The sequence below is a fragment of the Lolium rigidum genome, chromosome 4, assembly GCF_022539505.1.
Source record: "Lolium rigidum isolate FL_2022 chromosome 4, APGP_CSIRO_Lrig_0.1, whole genome shotgun sequence".
Taxonomy (NCBI): Eukaryota; Viridiplantae; Streptophyta; class Magnoliopsida; order Poales; family Poaceae; genus Lolium; species Lolium rigidum.
The window spans coordinates 245,349,237-245,374,365 of NC_061511.1; the positions used below are offsets into that span (position 1 = coordinate 245,349,237).

The 25,129-nt window shown below is 42.4% G+C and overlaps 1 long non-coding RNA gene across 1 annotated transcript; it reads left to right on the forward strand.

The window, feature by feature from the left end:
• Nucleotides 1–10,573: 10,573 nt before the first annotated feature.
• LOC124650105 lies at nt 10,574–13,744 on the forward strand. The gene is made up of 3 exons (XR_006986881.1): nt 10,574–10,641; nt 11,897–11,975; nt 12,294–13,744. It is a non-coding gene; the product is annotated as an uncharacterized LOC124650105 (long non-coding RNA).
• Nucleotides 13,745–25,129: the final 11,385 nt, after the last annotated feature.

The window sequence follows — 25,129 nt, forward strand, 5'->3', positions numbered from 1 at the left end:
GGACAACGGATGTACATGTGAATAATAACTAGGATTTCAGTCCTTCACCAACCAACGGATGTCCAGTGCTTATGTAGTCGTGCCATTCATAGTCTAGCCTTCCTTCTCCGGTTCGGGGTTCACTGCTTTTTTTTTTTAACCAAACACAATACAATTACAGACGCTCACACATACGCGCACACACTCACCCCTATGAACGCATGCGCATCCTACCCCTATGAGCACCTCTAAGAGACTGCGTTGAAGAAACTGATCCGGCGGGTCTCGAGATTGACAAGTCACCACTGCCCCTCGCTGTTGACGAGAACGTCGCCTCCCACTGAAGAATATTCCGCTTTTATGAGACACCAAAGTATCAAATCTGAGATTTGAACTCTGTTGGGCTGGGGGTGCCACTGCCCTCCTAACCATCCAACCACATGTTCGAGGTACACTTTGATGATGCGACTGCGTACATGAGTTTTTTCATCATTCCGTACTTGAAAGGAACCTCTTTCATTTTTATTTTATTTTCCTTAAACCTTTCCAATAGCAATAGTCCGAAGGTTTTACTATTAGTTGAGACAAAGATTTGGAGTGTAGATATTTATTTTAATAGTTATTGCCGTACACCTTTGCTCTCATAAAATTTTAAGGAGCCACTTAATCATTAGACATTTATTTTAGATCTCTAAAAGTTCTACTCCAGGTCCACCCCTTGATCTTTTGGTCTAACATGATGTTTCACCGTGTAAGCCTATACTTTTTTTCTTGTAGGCACCACTTTGCCAAAAAAAAACTACATAAAAAACCAATATTTTCCTAACCCCTTTGGGTATTTCAAAAAATGATAGCATAAACTTGGGAGGCTTGTTAATACTGAATTATCAAGCACAAGCCGATCACCCGTATGAAAGGAGTTCGCTCACCCAACTTGCGAGCTTCCTCTCATAATGATCTTCCACCGGTTTCCTCTATTTTTTTAATGGGATGAAATGAATTATTCCCGAGTATCTAAATAGAAGTGTACCGGAATCACATCTAAATAAATTCATTTATTGATCCTCTACTTCTTTACTCTACCAAAACAAAAAACCTAGATCTTGTGGAAGTTTAGTTTTAATCCCGATAGCTTCTCAAAAATGCAAAGAATCGGCTTCCTGTTCAATTCTTTTTCGATGTCATGCTCCATAAAGATGATTGCATCACCAGCATATTGAAGGACCGACACTGCCCCCCTCGACCGGATAAGGTATGAGTCCATCTACCTGACAATCTTTCTTTCCTCCTGCAATTGAAATTTCTAACATGTACGCAACTATATTAACTAACAGATATGATAACGGATCACCTTGTCTCAATCCTTTATGGGTCTGAAAGTAATGACCAATATCATCGTTTACTTTAACTAGCATAGTGGCCCTCGCAGATGCGAGGGGTCATATCTAGTGATATATGAGAAACTATTTTTTAGTTTCATTAATAGATCAATAGTTGCACACGCAGCAATACTATTCTTCCATAAAATTAATTTAAAATATCACATAGATATTCAATACTATCGTATTGAGATTGAGTGATCGTTTCATTAGCTGAAAATTAACAGCCAGGAAATCATATAGGATGATGATTTAAGTGTGATCATCAAGGCAATTGTTATTTTGTTTTGGAAAAAAACCAAAGAGCAGTAAAATACCATGAAGGATTGTTGCGCCTTATATGTTTGGAAAGATCAATCATCGAAGCATTTTTCTTACTACTCTTCTACACCCAAAATTATGGTGCTCATATAGAAATATGACTAATTGGTCAACTCAAACCATGGACATTTCAAGTAGTCTGTAAGCTCTTTGTGGTTACTAAGAATATTTATATGCAGACATATCTTTTTCCGGATTTACGCAATGCTTGTGTTGTGGTTCGAATTTGCACTTAATTATGTTGGTATGATACAAACAGATAGGAAAACATTATCCGCTTAAGGGATAATTATATTTGTAAAGCATTAACTGCAGACTTGCTCAAGAGATAGAAAATGACAGGTAAATACGGGCAACCGATGATAACAGAAAATACATGAATTATTCAAGGAGAACATGTAAGACGTTTGAACAGAAAAGGACGACATTAGGTAAAAACGGGAGAAATGGACCTGAAGCTAGAAGTATGGAGTTCATACAGTTTTTCACTAACCTTCAGGGCATTCACGTCCTCATCTATGATTTCGTCGTCCGAAATAAAATGTCCTCGACCACTGAAAGAGATGCACCATTCTAACTTCCTCCACAGTGAAGCTGAACACTAAATTTTGGTACCTTCCATATTTTGTTGTCTCAAATCGATACAGCATAATTCTTGTCTCACCCATACCCATCGTTTGTTCTAGCTTCATACACAACAACTCAAGGTCTATCTCACTTAAGGAAAAGTTCGACTGCCTTATTATTTTGCTATCAACAGATAATCTGGAAGAGCATAGGGAGAGTAGCATGTGAGAACAGAGCAAACTAAATCTACACACATTAAGATTGGATTGTGTCTGTACAAAACTTTTGGTAGTCATATGTATGTATCTCTTCCTGAATCCTTGGACCAAATATTGGTAGACCCATTGCAGATCGAACATACATCGTCTTGTTTTCCTTGGCAGCTTAAGTAACTTCTATACTTACGTGCATGGTATGAACAGTTTCAAAATTTCGAACTGGTATGCATGTACATAAATAGGATATGCCTTTGCTAATTAATCAGCCTCGTCACATCAGAAAATACCATCTACCAATGGGTAAACACTCAACACCTTGTATCCTGCTTGTAGTGCTCCTATGAACCTGAACCTCACACTTAACCCTGGAACGGAACACCAGTAGAGTGGTAACGACATCATTGCAGATCGAACCAACAGAGATACATGAATCACCGTTGATACCGTTGAGACATCTTTGCTACCTTGGCCAAACCGACACATTATGTTATCTGTCTTGCCCGACAGAACCTAGGAGCAAGAATGATTTTCCTGTAGATATCGTGCTCCCCGTCCATAAAAAGTTGTCTCAATTTTGTCTAAATTTGGACATATCTAGTATAGACACATTCAAATTTAGAGAAAGTTAAGACAACCTTTTATGGATGGAGGGAGTAGTTAAAATATTGAAAACTTGAGTGACTTCATGTACATCTAAACTGGGAGTGGGAATTAATAATACCACGTAGATGCAGACGTATTAAGCACTAACGGATAACACCAAACAGTTAATGGCTGCAGAAAAGGAACTTACACTGAATCACATACATTCGTAACACACCTGCATAGGAGAGGATTGAGGGAGGTTAATTTAGGGTTTCATATCAGAGATGTGTTATTTCTGAATTCCGGATATCATCCCCCACCGGCAGCACCTCTAGCGCTAGATTCTGGCTGAGCTATGTACGTTGGACATCTGCATCACCACCGTTATGGGATAGGGCGAGAGGTGGATTTAGTCTCCCGAAGTCAGATGCAGAGATTAGATCTGCACATATCGGGGCGGGATGGGTCGCCATCTTCATCCTCCTGCTAAGTGTATATGCCGAATTGTTTTTTTTTTCTTTCTTACATTCACGTGGACTCTTCTAGCCAGCGCATAAGCGGATTGATGTCCATCGTAGAAATATCTTAACTTTACGGTCATAAATCTAAACCATTCGTTTGTTGTTGTTTTAATAATATATAATATATAATAATAGATAGATCATAGACGTGTCAGACGTAGTCACACAGTTACATTAATATTAGTCTTTTATTAAATCGTAGCCGTAAATTTTAGATCTAACAACTAAAATAATTCCGATGATGTGGATTAACATGGTGTCTCTGTTTTAAATCTCTGTATTATACTTTTAGTATATAATAATAGAATAGATGCCTACACTTCCACGATTAACAAAACAATCAATCCATTGGCATCATTTAGGGTCAAAACCCTTCATTCGCAAAACTTGTTGCAAAAAGGGTCATTGCACTTTATCATAGGATTTTCAAAATCAATTTTTTGAGCACCCCATACTTTTTTATTCTTATGAAGTTTGTGGCTTGTTTCATGCATAATGAGTGCCCCTTCTTATATATGCCTCCCTGGCATGTGAATCGTTTGCCGTGCGACAAATTACTTTGTGTGCCACCTCAGTAGCATGATTTGTACCAACCTTTGTAAAAAAATAAAGGTCACATTTAGCAAACAAATCGTCCTATATTATTGTATCTATATTACATTTTGTTTTTTAGGAAGTAGAATAATGGTGCCATAGTTTAGATGAAAGAGTGATAATTCCCCCTCTTGGAATTTAGCAAACATGTTAATTATGTCTTGTTTCAATATTTTGCAAAATGTTCGATAGAACTCTTCTAGAAACCCGTCTGGTTTCGGTGTTTTTTTCTTTTCCATTTGCATAATCGCTTCATACACCTCCCTTTCTGCAAAGTCGTCTATAACGATGTTTTTTATTTTACGCATGCAATATTTGTATAATATCCATGGTTTGTGTGATTGTCTATGAGAAATTGTTATGGGCTGGTACGGCAAACAACCTTTTATAGAACTTAATCATTTGATCAACTACCATTGAAATACTTTATGCACCCATTCCCAATTTCACATCACTGACATTACGTGTCTCTTAACATCTGTCTCTTAACATCCATATCACAACCCCACCGCCTCTGTTCTCTTAACTAAAAGTTAGCTAAAGACGAGAAAGTTTGTACTAAAGCTCTATGGAATAGAAGAGGAGACAAAAACTCCTATATATGGAATCCAAATGTACATGTGAACAATAACTTGGACTTCAGTGTTCAAAAAATCACCCCACCAATTATTTATCTTTCATTTAAATTAAGATAATCTCCAACATCTACACCATACATTGCGCTCTCTATATAGAGCATAGTGGGAAAAGTCCAAAAAAGCTCTAAAAATCACACCATTACGCACAGAAAAATAAATTACATCCATCCCGGGCTGATTCCATGAAAATTATTGCATGAGGTCGGAATTGTCCTTTGCTCTCTGGCTCGACCATGATGGTGGCACGGAGGTGGACCTCAATTAGTAGGCCAAGTGATGGCCGTCAATCAATTATATCTGAACCCAGTTCAACTGTGGTTGGAGAGTGAAGGAGAGATCGATGGACAACATCAACAATAATATGAGACTTTCTTCTTATTAAATGTTACACTTAAAAGTGTTGCTCGATTGTTGTGCTAATAAATGTAAAAAGGAAAACATATTTCTTTCCTTTGTTTAAGTTCATTCATCGGATCTCATATGGATCAGATTTCTTTTTTTTCTCTAAATTTTGAAGGAATTTATGGTGGTTGAATTTATGGACGTGTCTTCATGCGCTGCTCAACAGTATTATTGTGTGAGCATGGTTCTATTTTTTTACGGGGCTAAGCCCTGTTCGGACCATGCGTGTGTGGTTGAGCGATGATGGATCAACATGTGGTGGAAGCACGTGACGACTTCGGGGAGGTCATGATCTTTGCGTGTTGGGTCTTGAGTCTCGAGAATGAAAACTCCAGATCCGATCTTCTCTTGTTGAATATGACAATGGTGTCATTCATGCCATGTTCCCTTGTTAATGCATTTCTTGAAGTTTGAACGGACTTCTATTTGGGTGAAAACCATGATCCGCGTTGGTGGTTGGATCCAGTAACGATAGCATAGTGCGGAGTTCCCCTTTTGGAGGCATATTTGTTGAAACACCTCTCATGGTACCATCATTGGTGGTTGTTGCAGTTGTTCTAACGACCATAGTTTTTTTCTGTAATAATTTAGTTGTTTGCATCCTCGATATCTTCTAGCTCTTGATATCGTGTTGATGCAGAGGCCGGCTGTAATTCACATCTTCTTGGTTTTACCACTTGGCACATAATTCCAATGTAGAATAGAATGTTATGTAATGTAGATTCTGATTGCGTAGATTTGTTCGTTGTATCTGGAACGAGGTGTTCGCTCTCTCTAGAGAGTGAGTCCAAGCTAGGACGTTCAAGCTGTTTGTTCAGGGCTAAGCCGAACCGCCGCTGCGCCGGGACGTCGTGTTGTATCCGGAGAGCAAGGTCAACTTTTTCCGGGTTACGGCGCTGTGGCTCTGGAACCAGCAACATGAGCATCATTTCAATGGCCGGCATATGGGACTACCGGCGCCATCCCCGCGGCAGACGAAAATTACTCTTGCGTCTCTTTGTAGCGTTATGACAGTAACAAAAAAGTAGTCCGTAAATGTGGTCCGGATGTGGACCACACCGCTATACATAAATCGCCATTCAGCTCGATATACATCAGCAAATACAACAGGCCCAATCTTGGGGCTAGCAGTTGGCCCAGATAGCATGATCATCCAGACCCCAGTTTCATTTAACAAGAAACATGGATTCACGACTACCCTTCTTTTCTTTACGGCTTAATTTCCCGGCGATCACAGGTTCACAACCAAATGGCACCAACATCATTATATCACTACACTTGTCCGCATTGTGGTGGGGACAACAAACTGAGGCATGTCAATAGCTAACTGAGCCGCGGAAATTCGCTTCTGATCCCGGGCACAGATGATCCTGGTATCCCGATCCTTTAGCCACGTGAAGATTCCAGCACTAGCGTTGTATTCCATCTCGCAATCCATTTTCCAGTAAAGTAAGTACAAAGACAATGGCCCACGTCTGTACTACAGTTAATGCAGAGCATGCCATCATGAACTGGCTTGTTGATTCCATCCCCATTCCCCAGTCCCCACCAGCCCTTCGGATTGAGATCCGGCAATGAACAGCTGTGACATGCATCTAGTTTTTGGCCATTGGATCCAAACTCGATGGACAGATGAACATGAATAGGACTATGGTACGGTGCATATGCTACAGTATGCACGCTACAGTGTACCTACTACAGGAACGGCCACAGTGACGCGCTACAGTACTTAATCTGATCCGCTCGTTTTTGATCCAACGACCCATGGGCATGTCACCGGATCCGTGTCCCAGCCCTTCTCCCCGAGTTTTTTTTTGTGAGATCCCCTTCTCCCCGAGCTGATAGACACAATTTGCATCAGGAGGACCTGGGCCCCCGTTCATCGCCGTCCTGGAGCTGGCGCTGGCCTTCGTCGCCGGGTTGACCTCGACTACGTCACCGTCGGCTGGCTGTGAGGGACTTCTGGATGGAAAGAGAGAGGGCGCGAAGGGGAAGCCGGATCCGGTCGCGGAGCTACGAAAGGAGACCGGTGGAGGCAGATCAAGACGGCGGTGGCGCCGGCTCATCCCTCGTCGCCATGGTTTGCTTTTGACCCCAACCTTGAGCCAGAAACTGCAACTCTATCATGATTCTTCAATTTTGTACTACGGCACATGGCCTATGGGCTAGCGGTACAGAAATTCCCATCATCACTCCGTGAGCTCCACAACCGTGTCCCCACATTAGGCCCACCGTACACTATACCATGTCATGTTTTTTGGTGGGATGTATTCATTGGAAGGCACACCACCCGCAAGTGAATCAATGAGGGAGCGGGGCTAGATGCGCTCCAGAGCCAAATCGCCGCGCCCAATGAGCCGGTACTTTTCAGTCCCTTCATCCACTGAAAATACTTTATTGACACCGGTGCATCCTAATTTTGGCGACCACTCAGATTCCCTATCCATCCTATTCTCAAGCGATCGTGTTGGCCATTGTACCACCGATCAGTTCGGTTCAAATTCCTTAATGCCGAGATGGCATGTTCCATTTTGTTATCTTCTCAGCTAGAGGTAGTGTTTGAGCACTGAAGCATCAGTGTATTTATAGACTGGCCGACGCCATGAGTACTATAGGCATAAAGGCATTTCTTTTGATGACAGAAAAGGTGTAAGCTTCAGTTTAATATTGGTATCAGTGTCCTAAGAAAAATGCAACATTATATACTTAACATGATAACGCGATTGTGCGGTATGAGCGGCCAAGGCGATCAAGGCGATCTGGGCGACCCGGGGGAGACGTCGCACGCTCTGGCTGCCAGCGCGGCCCTTCGTCGGCGAAGACGGCGTCTTAACCTGGCACCGGCGGCGGAGAACTGCTTCTCCCTGCTGCAAGCGACACTAGAGGAGAATGATGCGGACGAGATCGGCGAGGAAGACCACATCGCGTTTCGAGTGGCGGAGGAGGCCATTGAAGACTACCCCTCTAGGCCGAGTTCGCGGGTGGTGCGGCGGCCAAGGAAGTTTGATGAAGAGCTTCTCCCCGAATTCTGGGCCGACGCAGGGTTTCCGTCGCCGTCCTCACGGTTTTGCAAGCGCCGCTCCTCCCCCGACTAGGTGGCGCCAGGCAAGGTTTCTAACGGTGCTTCTATGTGCAGGTCGATGCCTTCGTCTTCCCCGGTCGTGGCGCGGAGGGCGGCTCGTGGCGGAGGAAGCTTGTCATCGGCTTCTCTGACGGGACTATGCCTCGCACGTCCTCCTCGGGTCGGCAGCTGAAGAGGACCTCTCCCCCGACGGTGAGTTCCACCGCTGCCGATCGTAGGGTTTTTTCCTAGATGAGGCGTTTGCGGTGCATGCCTCTACACTACCTCAGGTGCTAGCATTGCCGGCACTTTTGGTGCGGGCACTTTGCAATTCTGCCACTAATTCTACTATTTAGCGGCAGTTTCTTATTTGTGCCATTAATTCCTACTTAATTAGCGGCAAATTAATGAAGTGCCTCTAATGTTTCGGCAATCAGCGGCAGTACTGGAAAAGTGCCGCTAATATAATGCTAAATTAGCGGCAGTTAGAAAAAGTGCCGGCACTATTTTTTCATCTACGTTTGCACAGAACCCCTCGGAATATTTAGATTATTCGTGTGTAGTCCCCAGCCCCACCCCCTTTCTCCCATCCCACCTGCACGCACGCGACCTCACGCCCGTGCTATGCCGCCGCCGCCGCGGCGCCGCCGCCCACGGCTCCGACCGTCGCCGACCGCCTCCGCCCACGGCTCCGACCGTCGCCGACCGCCTCCGCCACTGCAGATCGCCGGACCATCTCCAGGCGGGTCTTCTCCCTAGATTCCCCGCCACTGCGATGCTTCTCTCCTCCCGTGCGCGCCCCCCACGGCAAACCCTAGCCGTGCGGCTCGGGTTCGCCGGCGCGGTGCGTCCCCTTCCCAGCATCTTCGGCTGCTCCACGCCCGTGCTATGCCGCCGCCGCCACCCATGGCTTCGACCGTTGCCGACCGCCTCCGTCACTGCAGATCGCCGGACCATCTCCACGCGCCCCCACGGCGAACCCTAGCCATGCGGCTCGGGTTCGCCGGCGCGGTGCGTCCCCTTCCCCGCATCTTCGGCTGCTCCCCTCTGACAACTACGACTTCTAACGTCGTCAACAACCCCGTTCCGTCCTCCGGTTCCATGGCTGCTCCAGCCCGACGCCTGCCCGACGCCTGCGACCACTCCAGGTTCTCCGTGTTCTCGCAGGATCTGGTCTGGCTTCTCCAGATCGACGGTGTGGTGGTGGTGCTGATGCTCCACTACGCACCGCAGCACCAGTCGCCTCTCCGACGTCTACGATCAGGTAGCCCCTCGGTTCCCCTGCAATTCTTATTGAGCTGCTATACCACTAGTCATGAGTGATTACTCTTTGTGATTCACTATTCAAGAGGAAAGAATTTTTAGGTAATTTAGGAATTTCGTTAGTCCTGCCATGCCCATATTTTCCTGATGCAATTGGTAGTGTAGTTTGAAGAAGTCTGGAGGAGTCTTTCCTATTAAGGAATCTGCAGGCTGTACCTAGATAATCTAGGTTGTTCTGTTGATTTCAGTTCCTTGCCGTCCATGTTGACAGCAATTCTTATCATGGTCACGCTAGATTTAATTTTCTCAGATTCTTAAAATTCTTTTATGGATTTATGGGTATTGCTCGTCCCTATTCTAGAGGCAGTGATGTTAATTACCCGGCATGTAGCAGCCTAGAAGTATCAAAACACAACAATTAGCTGCAGTAAATTCACACACTTCTATGCTATCACTGATTGATTGAGACTCTGACTGTGATTTTTCTCGTAAAATTATACAATGTATTTCTGTTTCGCATTTGTATGCGTTCATAATCAAATTTGGTTGTGGTATTTCACTTTCTAGAAGAAGGGTTCTCTCGAGACAAGTCACAACATGCAGCATATGAGTAGTCGCTGCGTGGTTTAGTGAAAACATTTGGACAACAGGGTGTTGAATAATCAGTTATTTTCATGCATCATATAAACTATTGTTTCACTTGCTGCCTTGACTGATTGTGGAAGTATCTGTTCATAGATAATAATCATGTCAATGACACAAGTAATCAGCAGTTGGTTGTTAGGTTGTATGCTAGTCACCACTGACTGATCGAACTAGCTCTTGTACAGTCTCTTTGATCTATATGGAGTATATCATAATTGTTGTCACATGAATTATTGAGTTATGTTGTGTTAGTTTGCTTTGAGAGGTCAGGCTAACGGGGAGTTGGATCAGTACTCTATCAATGTGACTATTACTAACAGATAATTTCACCTCATGTTTTATGATTTACAATGCGTCAATTATGATGTTTCTTTTCTCTCTCTATCTGGACTACAGAGTTTTGAAGATCAACTAGCTGACTGGACACATCCCTTGTACATTGTCCTGAATTCCAAATTTCGAAACCTTGTGAGTACGTTAGTACATTTCATTCTCCATGTCTCTACTCATTTTGTGATTCTTCGACAAACTTGGTGGTCTGTGTAACTGTGTTCCTTTTTTTCACCTATTCTCGTGTCTTGCAGTATACGTATATTACAAGGATTTTTAAATTATTATAGCATTTTCCAGAGAATCTAGCTAGCTCTGAGATTCTGTAGGTTGCTACAGAAGATTTTATAAGGTTTTACTGATATATTGGTGCTCATTTGTCAAGTTTTTCTTGTTAGAACTTTATTTATGGAATACTGCAGGGACATTCCGTATAACTAATATCTAGAGAAATAACTTACAACATTGGTCTCCTTCAAGTAGTCACACTGGATATACCTTATAAAATCCTCTGTATTCTAGCTTATCTGTATTCTGAAAATACAGATGTTCTATTGACGTTCAGACTTATTGTGGAAGTATCTGTTCATAGATAATAATCATGTCAATGACACAAGTAAAAACCACTATTGGCCTAATGGTACAAGAAAATCATTAAAGAGTTGAATAGTTAGAATTTCTTAAACTGTCTATTTTTTATAAATGTGTTGAGACTTTCTGCCTGATGGTGTTCAACTTGCAAATGCTATTCGGTGCATGTCTAGCTTACTTTCAAAATCCAACAACTTACTTTCAGATAGTCTGATAGTCATATTCTTGTGAACTGGACATTTTTTTTTCAACACTTCACTGTTGTACGATTATAATTTTAGTTGGTACCGTAATTATCTGTCTTAATCCCAACAACTTTCTTGTATTGTACATTTCTACTACTACTAGACATGGTGGCTCTGTTTTTGATATGTAGTGTGGTATCCATATAGTTGAGGTAAGCATAGCTACTGGGCTTTCAAATCACGAGCTTCCAAGCATATTCTTCTTTAGTAATGTCATTTCTTTTGAGCTGTGCATATCTGAGTATCTCTTTCATAGAGAATTAAATCTTGTGTATCTGCATTCTCTGCTTTTAATGCAGAATAATGCAACAGCTGGTTTTACTTTGGACCACTGGTCTATGAATTGTTCTAATTTAGTGCTAGTAGATAAAAGTGCATTGTCCTACATGATAATAAACGCAACAGTAACATTATGTGGACTTGAACGAAACTTCATATTGGAAGTATCATTCAGTAGACTTCAAAAATAAATTGTATAGTGCATGCTTATTATATCTCGTGAAAAGTTGATATGGTTTCTGCTATTAACTCTTGTGTTCATTAATTTGCCTTGACAGGGATCTTGGAAGTCAAGAATTGAAAGGTTTCATTACTGATGAAATAAGTCATCTGACAGACTTGGTATGCTTGTAACTTGTAAGTATCATTGCACCCACTTCAGTCGATTTCAACTTGATCCAGGTCAACGTTGGTACTCAGAGTTTCCATGTATCGATGAGCTTGAGTTTCATGCTTGCATTAGCTTTACAGGAACACATGGACACTACTTTGAAATTTAAAATCTTCTAGTATTATAGAAAATTGGTTGACCTTCTACTTGGTGTTTCCGAAAAAAATCTATTTTCTGAAAAAAATACTAGCAAGTAACTAGATGTATTTGTTTTCTTTTTTTTATGAAGCAAATGTGTTTGTATTCTTGTTTTGAAGCAAATGTGCCTATCTTTTTTTGAAGAGAGCTAGATGTTGTGCAATGGTGGAAGAACCCTCCTGCTTAAGCGAAGTCACTGTCATCGAATATTCAGTTTTGAGCTTCATAGGTTGAGTCGGTACTACTCTGATTGCTAAGAGGGCGTATAGGTCAGTACAATGTTTTCTTATTTGAATTCAGTATGATGTTTTCTTATTAGAGGCCCGAACAATGTTGATTGACAGATAGTGACAAGAAAGCAGTTGCAAATTTTTCCAAGTGTTCCAAGTGAATGTTTTGGAACATAAGGTCGTTGGTTTACATATGTAGAAATTACTAATATGGCACTTCATGTTCCCTTCACATGCTTGGTGCGTCATCTGTTTTTGAGGCCTCTGACACTATCCTAGCTTACTAATCTGGGCATTTTCGTGATGGTGCTTAACTACTCATGTATTGGTTTCCAAGTAATTTTCATGATGGTGCTTAAATACTCATGCACCGATGCACATGCCTATTGTCTGTACTGTACACTATCTTGATCATTCCATCTACACTAACTTGATCATCCTATTCTATGAACTTTCTCTGAATTTATATACATATTCCTTATGGATACTGAGATTCAGAGACGATTTAGCACATGACATATTCACATGATATCATCGCCAGGGACCGCATCATAAGTGACTTTTGAATAGTTTTGTTCTTTCTTACTCTTGCGGAGTTAGAAAAATTATGGTAATTATTTCGTCATGTAATGAACTAATTTTTCCTGCTATTACAGGTTGATATGAGATCATGCTTACCAAAAGCAAAATTCCTGTTCCTGATATTATTGTGAGTATCCTTTGTGGGTTAACTAATCTTACTCTGAAAAAAGGAGGCACGTTGATTTCCTTCTGTGGGATAGTGATTACTTATGTCATTTTGAGTATCTAAATCTTTGTATTCACATTTTTTTTCATTTTCCATGTTCTGCTCTTTTAATGCTGACTATCTTCGTTTGCATGATCTCATATATACTCTTGCTTAACGTGATGTACATTGTATCTCTGGAGAAATACCTTAGAACACTGGTTTCCTTCTAGTAGCCACACTGTAAGCCTTGGATTAATGTGAATCATCTATACTCTTGCTTATTTGTATTCTGACAATATACTGTTCTATTTATATTCAAACTTTTACTTAATGTTTTCATTGTTAGTACAATCAGTAAGACCTGTTTTTTCAATGAAACAACATTCTTTAATGGAAGCTTCAACTGGCAACGAAGACGAAGGCGAAATTGATGGCAAGAACTCATTCTGCAGCAGCTTCGACATCGGAGAGAAAGACATGAACTATCTCGGGTTGGAGTTTCTGTCCTTGGCCTTGGTAACAAAGATCAAATCTGCTGACTCATTGTTGGTATAGTTACATAAGATAGACACTTCATTTGTAATTGCTGTCACTGTAATTTGTGATGTTATTGTAAGGAATTAAGCGTAATATTAATTATTATGCAATACTATTATTTTTAACCTGAAAATTTAGTTGCACGCATTTACATTTGAGGAACGATTAACAATGCCTCACTTGCCAAGAATGTTTGAAAATGGAATCAATGGCACATCAGATATAGTGCCTCAAATTGATATGGAAGGCATAAAACAAAAGTGCCGGCAATGGTTTTACAGGCAATTTAACAAGTGCTGGCAATGGTTTTACAGGCAATTAAAAAAGTGCTGGCAATGGTTTTACAGGCAATTAAAAAAGTGGTTTTACAGGCAATTTAAAGAGTGCCGGCAAAGATAATACTACCGGCAGTTTTAAAAGTACCACAAAATAGAAGTGTCGGCAGTTTGAAATGTGCCACTAAATAAAAGTGCCGGCATTTTCTGAAAAGTGCCGGCAAAGACCTACCTCGACTGGAATAAATGCAGCACTTTTTTTTGTGGAATTAGGCAGGTGCTCTATTTCCTTGTCTCTTGGACATTAGGGCATGTACAATATAGTGACACCAACTTCATCTTAGCCTAGCCATGTAGAATTTTTGAAATATTGCCTTTCCTTAGCTAAGAGACCATCTCTTAGAAAATAAAAGAACGTTATTTATGCGTTGTATGATATGTCTTCCCTGAGTAAAATAATTTCTTACTAAAATGTTATTATTTATCATTAATTGATAGGGATGACAATAAAAAAATGCATTGTATGATTTATCTCTATCGTTTTCTCTAGATGACGTGTGAAGCTAAAGGAAGGCATTCCCTGTACATGCCCTTATAGGTCCAACAGCTCACTTCGGTTTCTCAGGAGTTTAAGTTTCTTCGATTTGACCTGAGGTGGCCATGGATCACAGAGCAGCGGACCACTAAAATGACATATGAATTTGCGAGTCGCATGTTTTATGTTAAGCATCAATCACTTTTTTTAGCCCTAGACCGTTTCCGCTACTTTGTGTGAAGTTCGAGTAATTTTTCTTGGTGAAGTTCGGTCACTTTTGTTAAGGTTCACACATACTTTTCTTGATTATTTTTAATATTTCATATTTCTATTTTCTATCTTATGATTGTTGCAATGTTTCACGTATCCACCATAAAAGAAAAAAGGTTTAAAATGGTATGTTCTAATAAGATCACCGCATGAAGCAAATAATCAGGGATTCCTGTAATGTCCCAGGTTTAGAGACGATCGAGGGGTAGATTTTAGAAAGGGATGTGCATTGCATTGTAATTTACGGGGAAATTTCGCGCTTTTAAACAAAAACTGCATCGAAGGGGGACAAGTTTCTCTCTCGACACTTTACAGGGTTAGGGTTTCGAGAGTGCGACAAACTTGCTCTTATCTAACTAAACTAGGGTTTTGAGAAGAGAGGGGAGAGTTTGCATCACAACTTAAGTTGCATGATTGAATTCAAACCTAAGTTGAATTTGAATTTCAAATTCAAACATCAAATAAATATCTCATCAATTCAATTGTGAGGAAATTCATTAAGTAAATTATAAATAATAAACAATATGAACAATTAAAATAAAGTAAAGCTCATTAGAGAAAACTTTGAGCTTTATTGATAATCACACATTATACATTGTCAATTACAATATTCGAATTGAAATAAAGGAATTATTACAACACATTACACAAATTGGGATAAATAAAAAAAGAAGATAAAAGAAAAGTACAAGTATGAATCTATCCTAAATACTACAATGTGAACATCATCTAATCTTGAGCTTGAAGATCATCTTGTCCATTTGATCATCCTTTTGAACCTGCACATAAACACAACAAACACAAGTTATGCCAAGTGGCATAGCCACTTGGCAGGTTAGAAATCAAATGAAAATAGGAAATAAGCAGATAGGACCAAAGTGGCCGAGCTGATCCATGCCACAGTCAAGTTCCAGGTCCAAGTACACAGCACCTGTCTACACACACACACAGCCTGCTCACAGGGCTGTGTGCATGCAGCACACACACACAGTGAGTCACCCAAAGGGAAAGGTGGAGCTGTCGACCAGGGATGCAATGGCTGGCCATATAAAGGCTTTTCACAGCCAAAACCCTAGTCACTTGTTTCAGCCATCGACAAGCAGCAGTGGTAAGTCACCAAGAACAGCAAGAATAGCTCAAGAACACCAAGAACGCATGAACGACTAAAGCTGTTTCATCCACTCCACAATCACCAGTAAATTAAACCAAGACCACAAGCTTGCTAGGAGGAGCAGGGCAAGCAAAAGACCAAGCACGTAAGCAAACCCTCTACACCAACAATATTTCTAGGAGCCGGAGTGAGGTATACCAATCATCATGAACAAACCAGATGGTTTTGTTCATAAATAAGCATATGCACCAATCACACATAAGCAAAAGGGTAGATACCCTATGTTTGTGTCATCCTATGGCTAACTAGTCATTTGGTTCAAGCAAACATAGAGAACAGCCAAGAGAGATCATCCAGGGAACATTGGTTGTGTCTACACATGGACACAACCGCAGAAATCCAACATGGATTCAAAACCCCGGCCGATACCAGTGCTCACTTGACAACCGGAGCTAGCTAAGCCATCGTACATGATAGACTATCATGTGTCTATCTAGATTATCAACATCAAAAGCATCTGGCAACCAGAAATGGTAAGGCCAGTAAGCAACAATCCACCACAGCCCGTTCCTGAGAAGTGGGAGCTACCATGACAGCACCAAGTGGCTGTCAAGGCTACCTCAACCACTAAAATAGCCAAACCACCAAGCCAAGCACAAATATCATCACCCAGATTTGGGTTCAAAGATGAGCTAGGGTCCCCAACCACTGTTGGCATCCCTCTAGCTCAATCAAGTTTATTACAAGAATCATCACTGCAGTAGCAGCTTCATCATCATTTATCCATCAAACAAAGCCAGGTATTACAGATAAATGAATTATACAAGTAACCAAGTCACCAGAATCATGCACATGATCCAGAGGATCACTGCAAGCATCAGATGATGCTTGAGCAAGCATTACCATTCATTAGCACAAGTGTATGCATCACACATACACCAGGAGAGCACCAGCTAGACACAAGAATGAAACATCAGCCAATCACCAAGCATCTGATGATCATAAGATCATCAGGGCTTGACAAAGCATGCTAGAACCAAGCCTAGCATCAACACCTTAACCATATAAATTAAATGGCCACAGAACAGGAACAATGGCACATCAGACAATTAAATATATGACATATAATTGTATGCAGTAACATATCATCAAGAGAGGGTGTGATCTAGACCACAGGCATGCTCAAGGGAGCATGTCCATGAATTATAGCACACTGAAGAGCACCCAGGTGCACTGGTTCTTGCAAATTAGCAAGAATTGCACACTGCAATCAAACCAGAGCAAGATATATGAACATATTTGATGTCGTGCAAGCATAGAAACAAGAACTCGAGGCACAGGGAAGAAATCTTGCAAGTAAAGCAAGCTTACACATGCACATAGCTTAGCAATCTTGCGCAGCAAAGACAAGCAAGACATCAAAGCATAAGCAACACAGAGCAAGATAGCACACGCAGAGCAGCAAAGGACAGCATAGCACAAGACACAGCTGTGCAAGCACATCACAGCAGCAGGACTAGAGGAGGAAGAAGGTCAGGCACAGGAGGGGAGCAGGAAAGGAGGCGCACTTACCCGGAGTCGAGGAGAACAGCGCAGCCATGGCGGCCACGGCGGCACACACCGGAGCGCGGCGGCGCCAGGCCAAGCCGTGCCATGGCAGCACCACAAGCACCACGGCCAGTGCACAAGCAACACCGCAAGCATCGTGGGCGCAGGCAGGCGGCGCATCGCCATGAATCCATGCGGCCGTGGTTGCAGACGAGATGGGGCCGCATGGTGGCGTGGATGAATTCCAGATCGACGCGGACCACCGTGTCCGCCGTCGAAAGGCGGATCAGATCCACCTGATCTCGCCGGCGGCGGCGGCCTGAGTTGGCCGGAGAAATTCCGAGAAGGGGGCGGCGACGAGGAATCGCCAGAGAGGAGAAGGGGATTAGGGTTAGGTCGAGCGGCGCGGGGAGAGGGAGTGAGCAAGCGACCGCTCGGGTCGGTTGGACCCGAGCTGGTTTAGCCCAACCCACTGGGCCACCCTGACAGGTGGGCCCAGTGGCAATATAGACATTTCACAATTTCATTTAAAACAAGAAACTTTGAAATTAAATAGAAAATTGATAAGAGCTCTAAAAAAAAATTAAAAATATGAAAATCAATCAGCATAAAATTCTCTATCCAAATAAAATATCAAAGAGAATTTTTAAAGACAATTATGAATAAGTCTTAATTTGATGATTTAAATAATAATTTAAAGCACACATATTATTTTCAATAATGAAAATAAGTCCATTAATGTCATTGGACTTTAAAAACACCTTGACAACATTTCAAGGTTGTATTTTACTTTAAATCAAGTATCCCCAAATTATTCTTAGTATTAACCTCTTACATGAAATAATAACGACATCTGAAGGGGGAACAAACCCTAAAAATGAAATCATGCATAATTGCTTCTTTAACCATTGCCCTTATCGGACAATGATGCTATTTTTCGGAACCGGAGGACAAGGGTCAGTCCACACCATCCAACCGCAAAACTTTGCAGATGTTCGAGCAAGTTCATCACTTGCTCATGTCATTCGAGTATTTCTATCAAATTACTTGCAAAGTATTATGGTTATCACTATTGCATACAAACCAAAACCACTACTTTCATAACTATGAATATGACTATGTGGTGGGCAATGGAACCATGGATTGTGTTGATATGGTGGAGGTTCCATTGCAAGGGTTAATATCCATCTAGGATTAAACAACAAATGTCGCCAGTGATTCTTGTGCCGTAATACCCGTGTTAACCATAAGATCCGGAGTGGGACGGAGTAGTCAAAAGTGTTTCCACCTCTCGTTCATCAACGGATGCGCTTACCGTAGCAGCTTGTGTCTTGCGGAGCAACTTGAGGGTGGGGAGCCCCTTCTAATTCCCCACGGTATAGCTGTTGCTTACCGTAGCGGTTGTCGCTTGCGGAACAACTTGAGGGTGGGGATCCCCTTCTAATTCCCCACGGTAATGTGGTCTATGATGGGTTGCAGCTACCGGCGAAGGAGTTTGGTTAACGAGTCCCAAACCGTTGTCGTGGTCGGGGTCCATCCTTAATTGGTGTAAGAGGACCGACGAGGACCCATGGTCGGGGTATGCAACAAAGGGTGGGTGTTCGAGGTAGCGGAGGAACATGATTGGCTAGACCTTATACCGGGCCTCACACCGAAGGAAGTGTGGACGGGAAAGCTGCCCGGTTGGCACCAAGGTTAAGATCTCTTATGGGTAAAGCAACACACCTCTCGCAGAGTGTAAAGAACCGTGACCTGTCACTCCCCGTTCCGGATAAGGAACTGCGAACGCGGCCGAAAAGGAGCTCCATGAAGTTCTAGTAAACCGGTGAAGGCCGACGGACATAGCTCTTTGAAATAAAAGCAATCTCTTGAAGAAATGTTTACCAAAACTTGCATTGGTATTAGACTTTCTGGTCTAATATCGTAGCTAGTGCATTAAACACCTCTTATCTATAATGAACTTGTTGAGTACGCTCGTACTCATACCACTCTTAAATCCCATGCTTAGATTGTCCGAATCGTCCGGAGGAGGACTACGACAACAATGAAGGAGCCGAGATCATCGGCTACGATGAACCAGCACCTCTCGGGAGGTGTTGAAGGCGTAGACTATCTCATAGTCTACGGATCCGGAGAGGCTTCCGGAGGAGATCAAGCCTAGAGACATCCGATAGTAGTAGTAACCGAGCAGCCCGAACTCTTAGTATTTAGCTGCTCGAGGCAATAAATGTATAGTTTAATGAGACTCTTATATTGTAAGCTAAGTTGGGTTCACCTCGAACCCAGGAGTATTCCTCTGAGGACCCAAGAGGAGCTCCAAGACAATATATGTTTGATGCTTGTAATAATAAGTGAATGAGTTATGGACCCTGCTATGTTCTGTTGTACTACTCTGAGGGATGTAATATTTGCGGAATGGTACTTCGTGAATGTTATATCAACGACCGGCATACTACAACATGCAAGTGGTATGCGTGGTCACCACAGCTTGGTATCGTAGCAAAAGCTTTGACCTTAGGTTGGAACCTAGTAAATGGGACCGAACGTTAGGAGTCAAATAGGACTAGTAAAGAATTCTCTAAAAAGTATGGTGTATATTCACTTGAGAATACAACAATCATATCTTTTAGTGCGATAATTCTTTATTATCTCTATTATGATGCATTATTACTAATCTCATAATCTTTCTATTTCTACAGCCAACATGGCAAGTTCACGTCCCGGACGAAACGTGAAGGTGATGGATTCCATACTGAGTGAATACGAAGGAGGACTTGCGGATATTCTACGAGCCATGTTACTTGAATTTTGGTGTGATCCCCGTATTCAAGTAAAGAAATACATGTACTATGATGGTACTGTATTGGCCAAATGTAGGGTAGGGCTACGACTTCCCGAATCTTTGGGAATGAGCGTAGTAATGCCAGCAGGGGAAGCCCGAACTATGAACACAACCTACCATATAGCCGTTATGAGAGCCATAACCGATATTCGGGAGCATAAGACGAAAGAGCTTATGGGTTCCGAATTCACACACATTCCTCATATGGAGGAGGACGATGATCCCATGCTGAACCATTTCAAATATGCCAAAAGCAAACCAGCCGAAGCAAGCAAAATATATGGACAATAGCCGCAACTTCATATCATTACTCTTTCAGCTTGAACCGTCATTTGACGGGAGCAATTGATACAATGCTAGAGGAGTTTACCGAACCCAAGGAGGAGACTAAGGGGAAGGAACCTATGGAGAATGAGGTGCACACACCAGCCTACTCAGCTCGGTGACTATATCAGTATAGATCCTTTTGAGCGTGAAGCTACACTCGTTACACCTGGGAACTATCTGGGAAGTTCCTATGGGGGATATGAGGGTGGAGAGGAATCCGGGAACAATCAGCGTTCCGTGACTCCGATAGAAAACTCCAGGGGTTGGCGTTGGGGGTCTGATACTGGAACTCATAGTACCACAGCGTATTATGATGGGGAGATGAATGAAGATGCCACGACCCAGCACCAGAGTTATCCGTGGAATGAGGAGGAAGTTGGAGGGTATCCGACACAGGTTGAGTCGGATACGAATGTAGGAAATACCTATGGTGTAGGTACAGGGAGTACACCCGATGGGTGGATTACGATGCACCGAATGATCGGTTCGTGAACACCGATTTCTCCCTAGGATCATCATCGGATTCCGACTACCAGCCAACGGGAGACCTTATGTTCCAGTGTTTTGTCAAGAGAACGACACGTTCGACCGGATGGAAGCCTGGAATGTATCGGGAGTGAAGATCGTCTAGAGACTACCAAGGGAAGCAAAGCTACAATACACAAGTACCACGTGTATTGTAGAGTGTAATATTTTGTAGAAATTTGTATATATACTTTAATAAGTGAGTTTGCATACTCACATCGACTTGAGTATTGTAATAAGACCACTTAAGTATGTAAATTTATGGTATATGTTTTGTATGATTTGGATTTGCTTCTTGATTTCCATTGCGTGACTAGTTCTCGTGCACAATGTTGAGCTCGTAAAACTTGCGCATGGAGTAATTATGAGTATCATCTTGTGTTGCGTAACTAGGGGTTATGTCGGGAGCGTTAGGAGAGGAGACCGAAGCGCAGCGCATGGAGCGCGAAGCAAAACAAAAGGAAGAGGCTGACGAAGCAGCCAGGAATCAGTTTCCACCACCACCACCACCCATGACGCAGCAGAATTTCATTCAGTACATGCAGATGGTGGAAGAAAGACAACGTATTACGTTGGAGCAGCAGAATAAATTCTTTCAGGAATTGCTGCAACAGAACAGAGTTGAGAGACCTGAGAATCAGGGAGTCACCTTAGCAGACTTCCAGAACACCAAGCCTATATCTTTCGCATACGCGCCCGAGCCAATGGACGCGGAAGATTGGCTTATGGATACTGAGCGAAAGCTCAATACCGTTGGATGTAATGACCAGGAGAAGGTCCGTTATGCTACACATCTGTTGTGTGGACCCGCCGCATCATGGTGGGATAACATTGTAGCCGTTTACCCGGCGGGAAAGGTATTCACATGGGAGGAGTTCGCAAGGAAGTTCAGGGAATCCAATGTCCCTGAAAGTATTGTGGAGCTAAAGCGTCGAGAATTTGAAAATCTCGAGCAGAAGGATAAGGCAATCCTGACTTATGTCAGGGAGTTCTCAAAGCTGTCCCGGTACGCTGTTGAAGAAGTCAACACCGAGGACAAGAAAAAGAAGAGGTTTCTGAAGGGGTTAAGTCCCCAGTTCAAGGTACAGCTCCGTATGATGAGAGCAACGGAGTTTCAAGAGTTGGTGGATGCAGCCATCACTCTTGAAGATGACTTTAAACAACTGTAGGAGGAGAAAAGGAAAAAGGCCAAGTTTGAGCCTAAGAGGTTTGTTAGCAACAAGCCCAATACCAGCTTGAGTTTCAAGCCAAGATACAACAACAACAACAACAACTACTACTACGGTAGTAGGAGGAACCAAGCGTTTCAGACTGCAAACCAGATTGTCTGTCGCATTTGTGGATTCCGAGGTCATACCTCGAAGGATTGTAAGAAGCCAAAGATTATATGCTTTGGTTGTCGCCAGGAGGGGCACATGTTGAAGGACTGCCCCAAGAGAAACACTGGAGGAGGTCAACCTGGAGGAGGAGGAAGTCGAGGAGGAAACACCGGAGGGAACTGGAAGAATAAGAAGCCCTTCGGCAAGCTGAACTGCACCAGTCTGGAGGAGGTGGTCAACTCCGATCAGGCGGTGATAGGTACGCTCCGGATACTCACTCATCCCGGCAAAGTACTTTTTGATACCGGTGCAACTACATCATTCATTTCTCAACAATTCATCATCAAACATGGGATTAGTTGCACTAAGTTAGATACACCCATAACCATACTTTCGCGGGGGAACGATAGTAGTAACCCATACCAAACAAAAACAAGTCATCATGATCAATAAGTGCGCGTTTGACGCGGACCTGTTCATCTTACCGATGAAGGACATTGATGTCATTCTTGGTATGAACTGGTTGGAAGCTAATGGAGCATTGATCGATCGTGTGAACAAGACGGTATCGTTGAAAAGCCCCGATGGAAGTAGAATGATTTACCAAGGAGACAAACATACCCGGATCGAAGTTGAGCTACAGCTGAACAAAGATGAAGGAGGTGAAGTTAGAGGATATACCTGTAGTAAATGAATTCCAGGATGTATTTCCTGCGGAATTACCTGGTATGCCACCAGATAGGGAGATAGAATTCATGTAACATCCCAAGAATTTCAAAATAAAACAAATGAATTTCACTAGTTCCAAATTTTGGAACCAACAAAAACTTTTATTAAATGAAGTATGATACATAGTGATCTTGTTTAATTCTTGTGCTATTGCGATGATTGATTGTTATAGTAGTTTGAAATAAACTTAAACCCTAAACCTCACCCCTCTTTTCATCATCCTAGTTAAAATGAAATAAAAAGAAATTAAATAAGAAAAAGGCATATGTGCCTATGACTATAATTATAAATCTTTACCCTAAACCTTTCCACTTTGCATAGAGGTTTGGAAAACCTTCATACACCTTACCAAAGGCTTATCAAATCAAATCCAAGTGTTTTCCAAAGAAATTAAAAAGAAACTAAAAATGCCATAGAGGCATATGAGAGCAAAAGTGCAAATTTGTGAATTGGAGAAGATTGACCCTAGGACTTGTTGTGAATGGTTGGATCACTTCCATATACCATTTCAACACTCAACAACACCATTTGGGTCAAGCCAAGTCAAATTTAAAATCAAATGCAACATATGCATAGAGGCATATGTGACACATAGCCATTTCACCAAATTTTGCCCTATGACTTTAAACCTTGACAAAATGATGTGAAACCTTTTCTAAACCTAATCTAATGCTAAATGGACCCTAACCCATGTTGTAGTAAAGCAAGATCAACAATTTACAAGTTTAATAAAAATTGACACATCACCTCTTATGTGTTGTGGCCATTTTTGCAAATCTTTGAACAAGACCTTTTGATTTAGTTTCAATGCTCTTAAAATGTTTCTAAACTCATAAGAACCCCATTAGAGTCAACCAAAGTCAAATCAAATGGAGAGAAATCACATAGTGAGAAAATCCCCAAAATTCCCTTACATACACTTTATGTAGAAATGCAAATCCTTCACCAAGGCCATATTTACTTGCTTCCTTGCTTCTAAAATACTTCAATATGATAAACTAACACAATTGCATCATTGGATCAAGAATCAAATCAAAGGAAATCAAGATTTCATCTTACATATGATAATGGTCATTTGGGCCAAAATTATTTTCTTCACTACTTTGCCCCTCCTGTTTTTCTCAATTCTTAAACTAACCTTGGTCAACTATGACCATGTCATCCAAGACCAAGTAAAAGTGAACAACATTCATGTTGACCACCATGGCTAAAGTTGACTAGGTTGACCAGAATTAAATTGCCAAAATGGGATCTGAGAAGAAAAACTAGATAACCCCAAATTTGAACTTTTGCAAATCAAATCCAAATTGAGTGCCACCACCACCAATACTTCACCACATTTATATAAATGAGAATCACCAAAAAGATTTTTAAAATTCGAAAGAAAGTTTCTTGCGGCCATTTGGTCGAACAGTGGCAGACAGCATCTAGACTAAGTGTTACATGCTATTATCCAGCAGCTTTTGACCCTAAACCACTTTTGCAAAGTGATCATCAGCCTCCCCTACAGCCTCTCGCATCACCCCAGTACCTGCTTGGATCGATTAAAGTGAGAGGAGAGGGGAAAGAAACCCTAAACTACTGCATGCCGTGGCCATGCCGACCACCTTGTGCACTTTCTCTCTAGCCTCTCTCTCTCAGCACCACCTTGTCCCAAAGCATCTCTGTAACACGAGGAGCAGCACGGTACACCGCCCATGCTCGCCACGGCTCGGCATTGGCCAGAACGCGCGCGCCCAAAAGCATGCCAGAGCATGCCAGCCAACGCGGTGAGCGCGCACTGGCCGCGCCAGTACGTCGCCCACTCGAACGCGACCGTCCTCGCCCCGCATCCCTACCGCGTCGCCGAGCATCTACTCCCCGCCCTCTACACGCTAGACGAGCGCCCGTGCCCGCCCCGCACCGTCGCCGTCGTCCTCGACCAAAAGATGCCGCACGCCCCGTGACAAAACCTCGCAAGCCCCCGAGCCATCCCGTCTCCTTTCCTCTCGCGCCGGCCTAGCC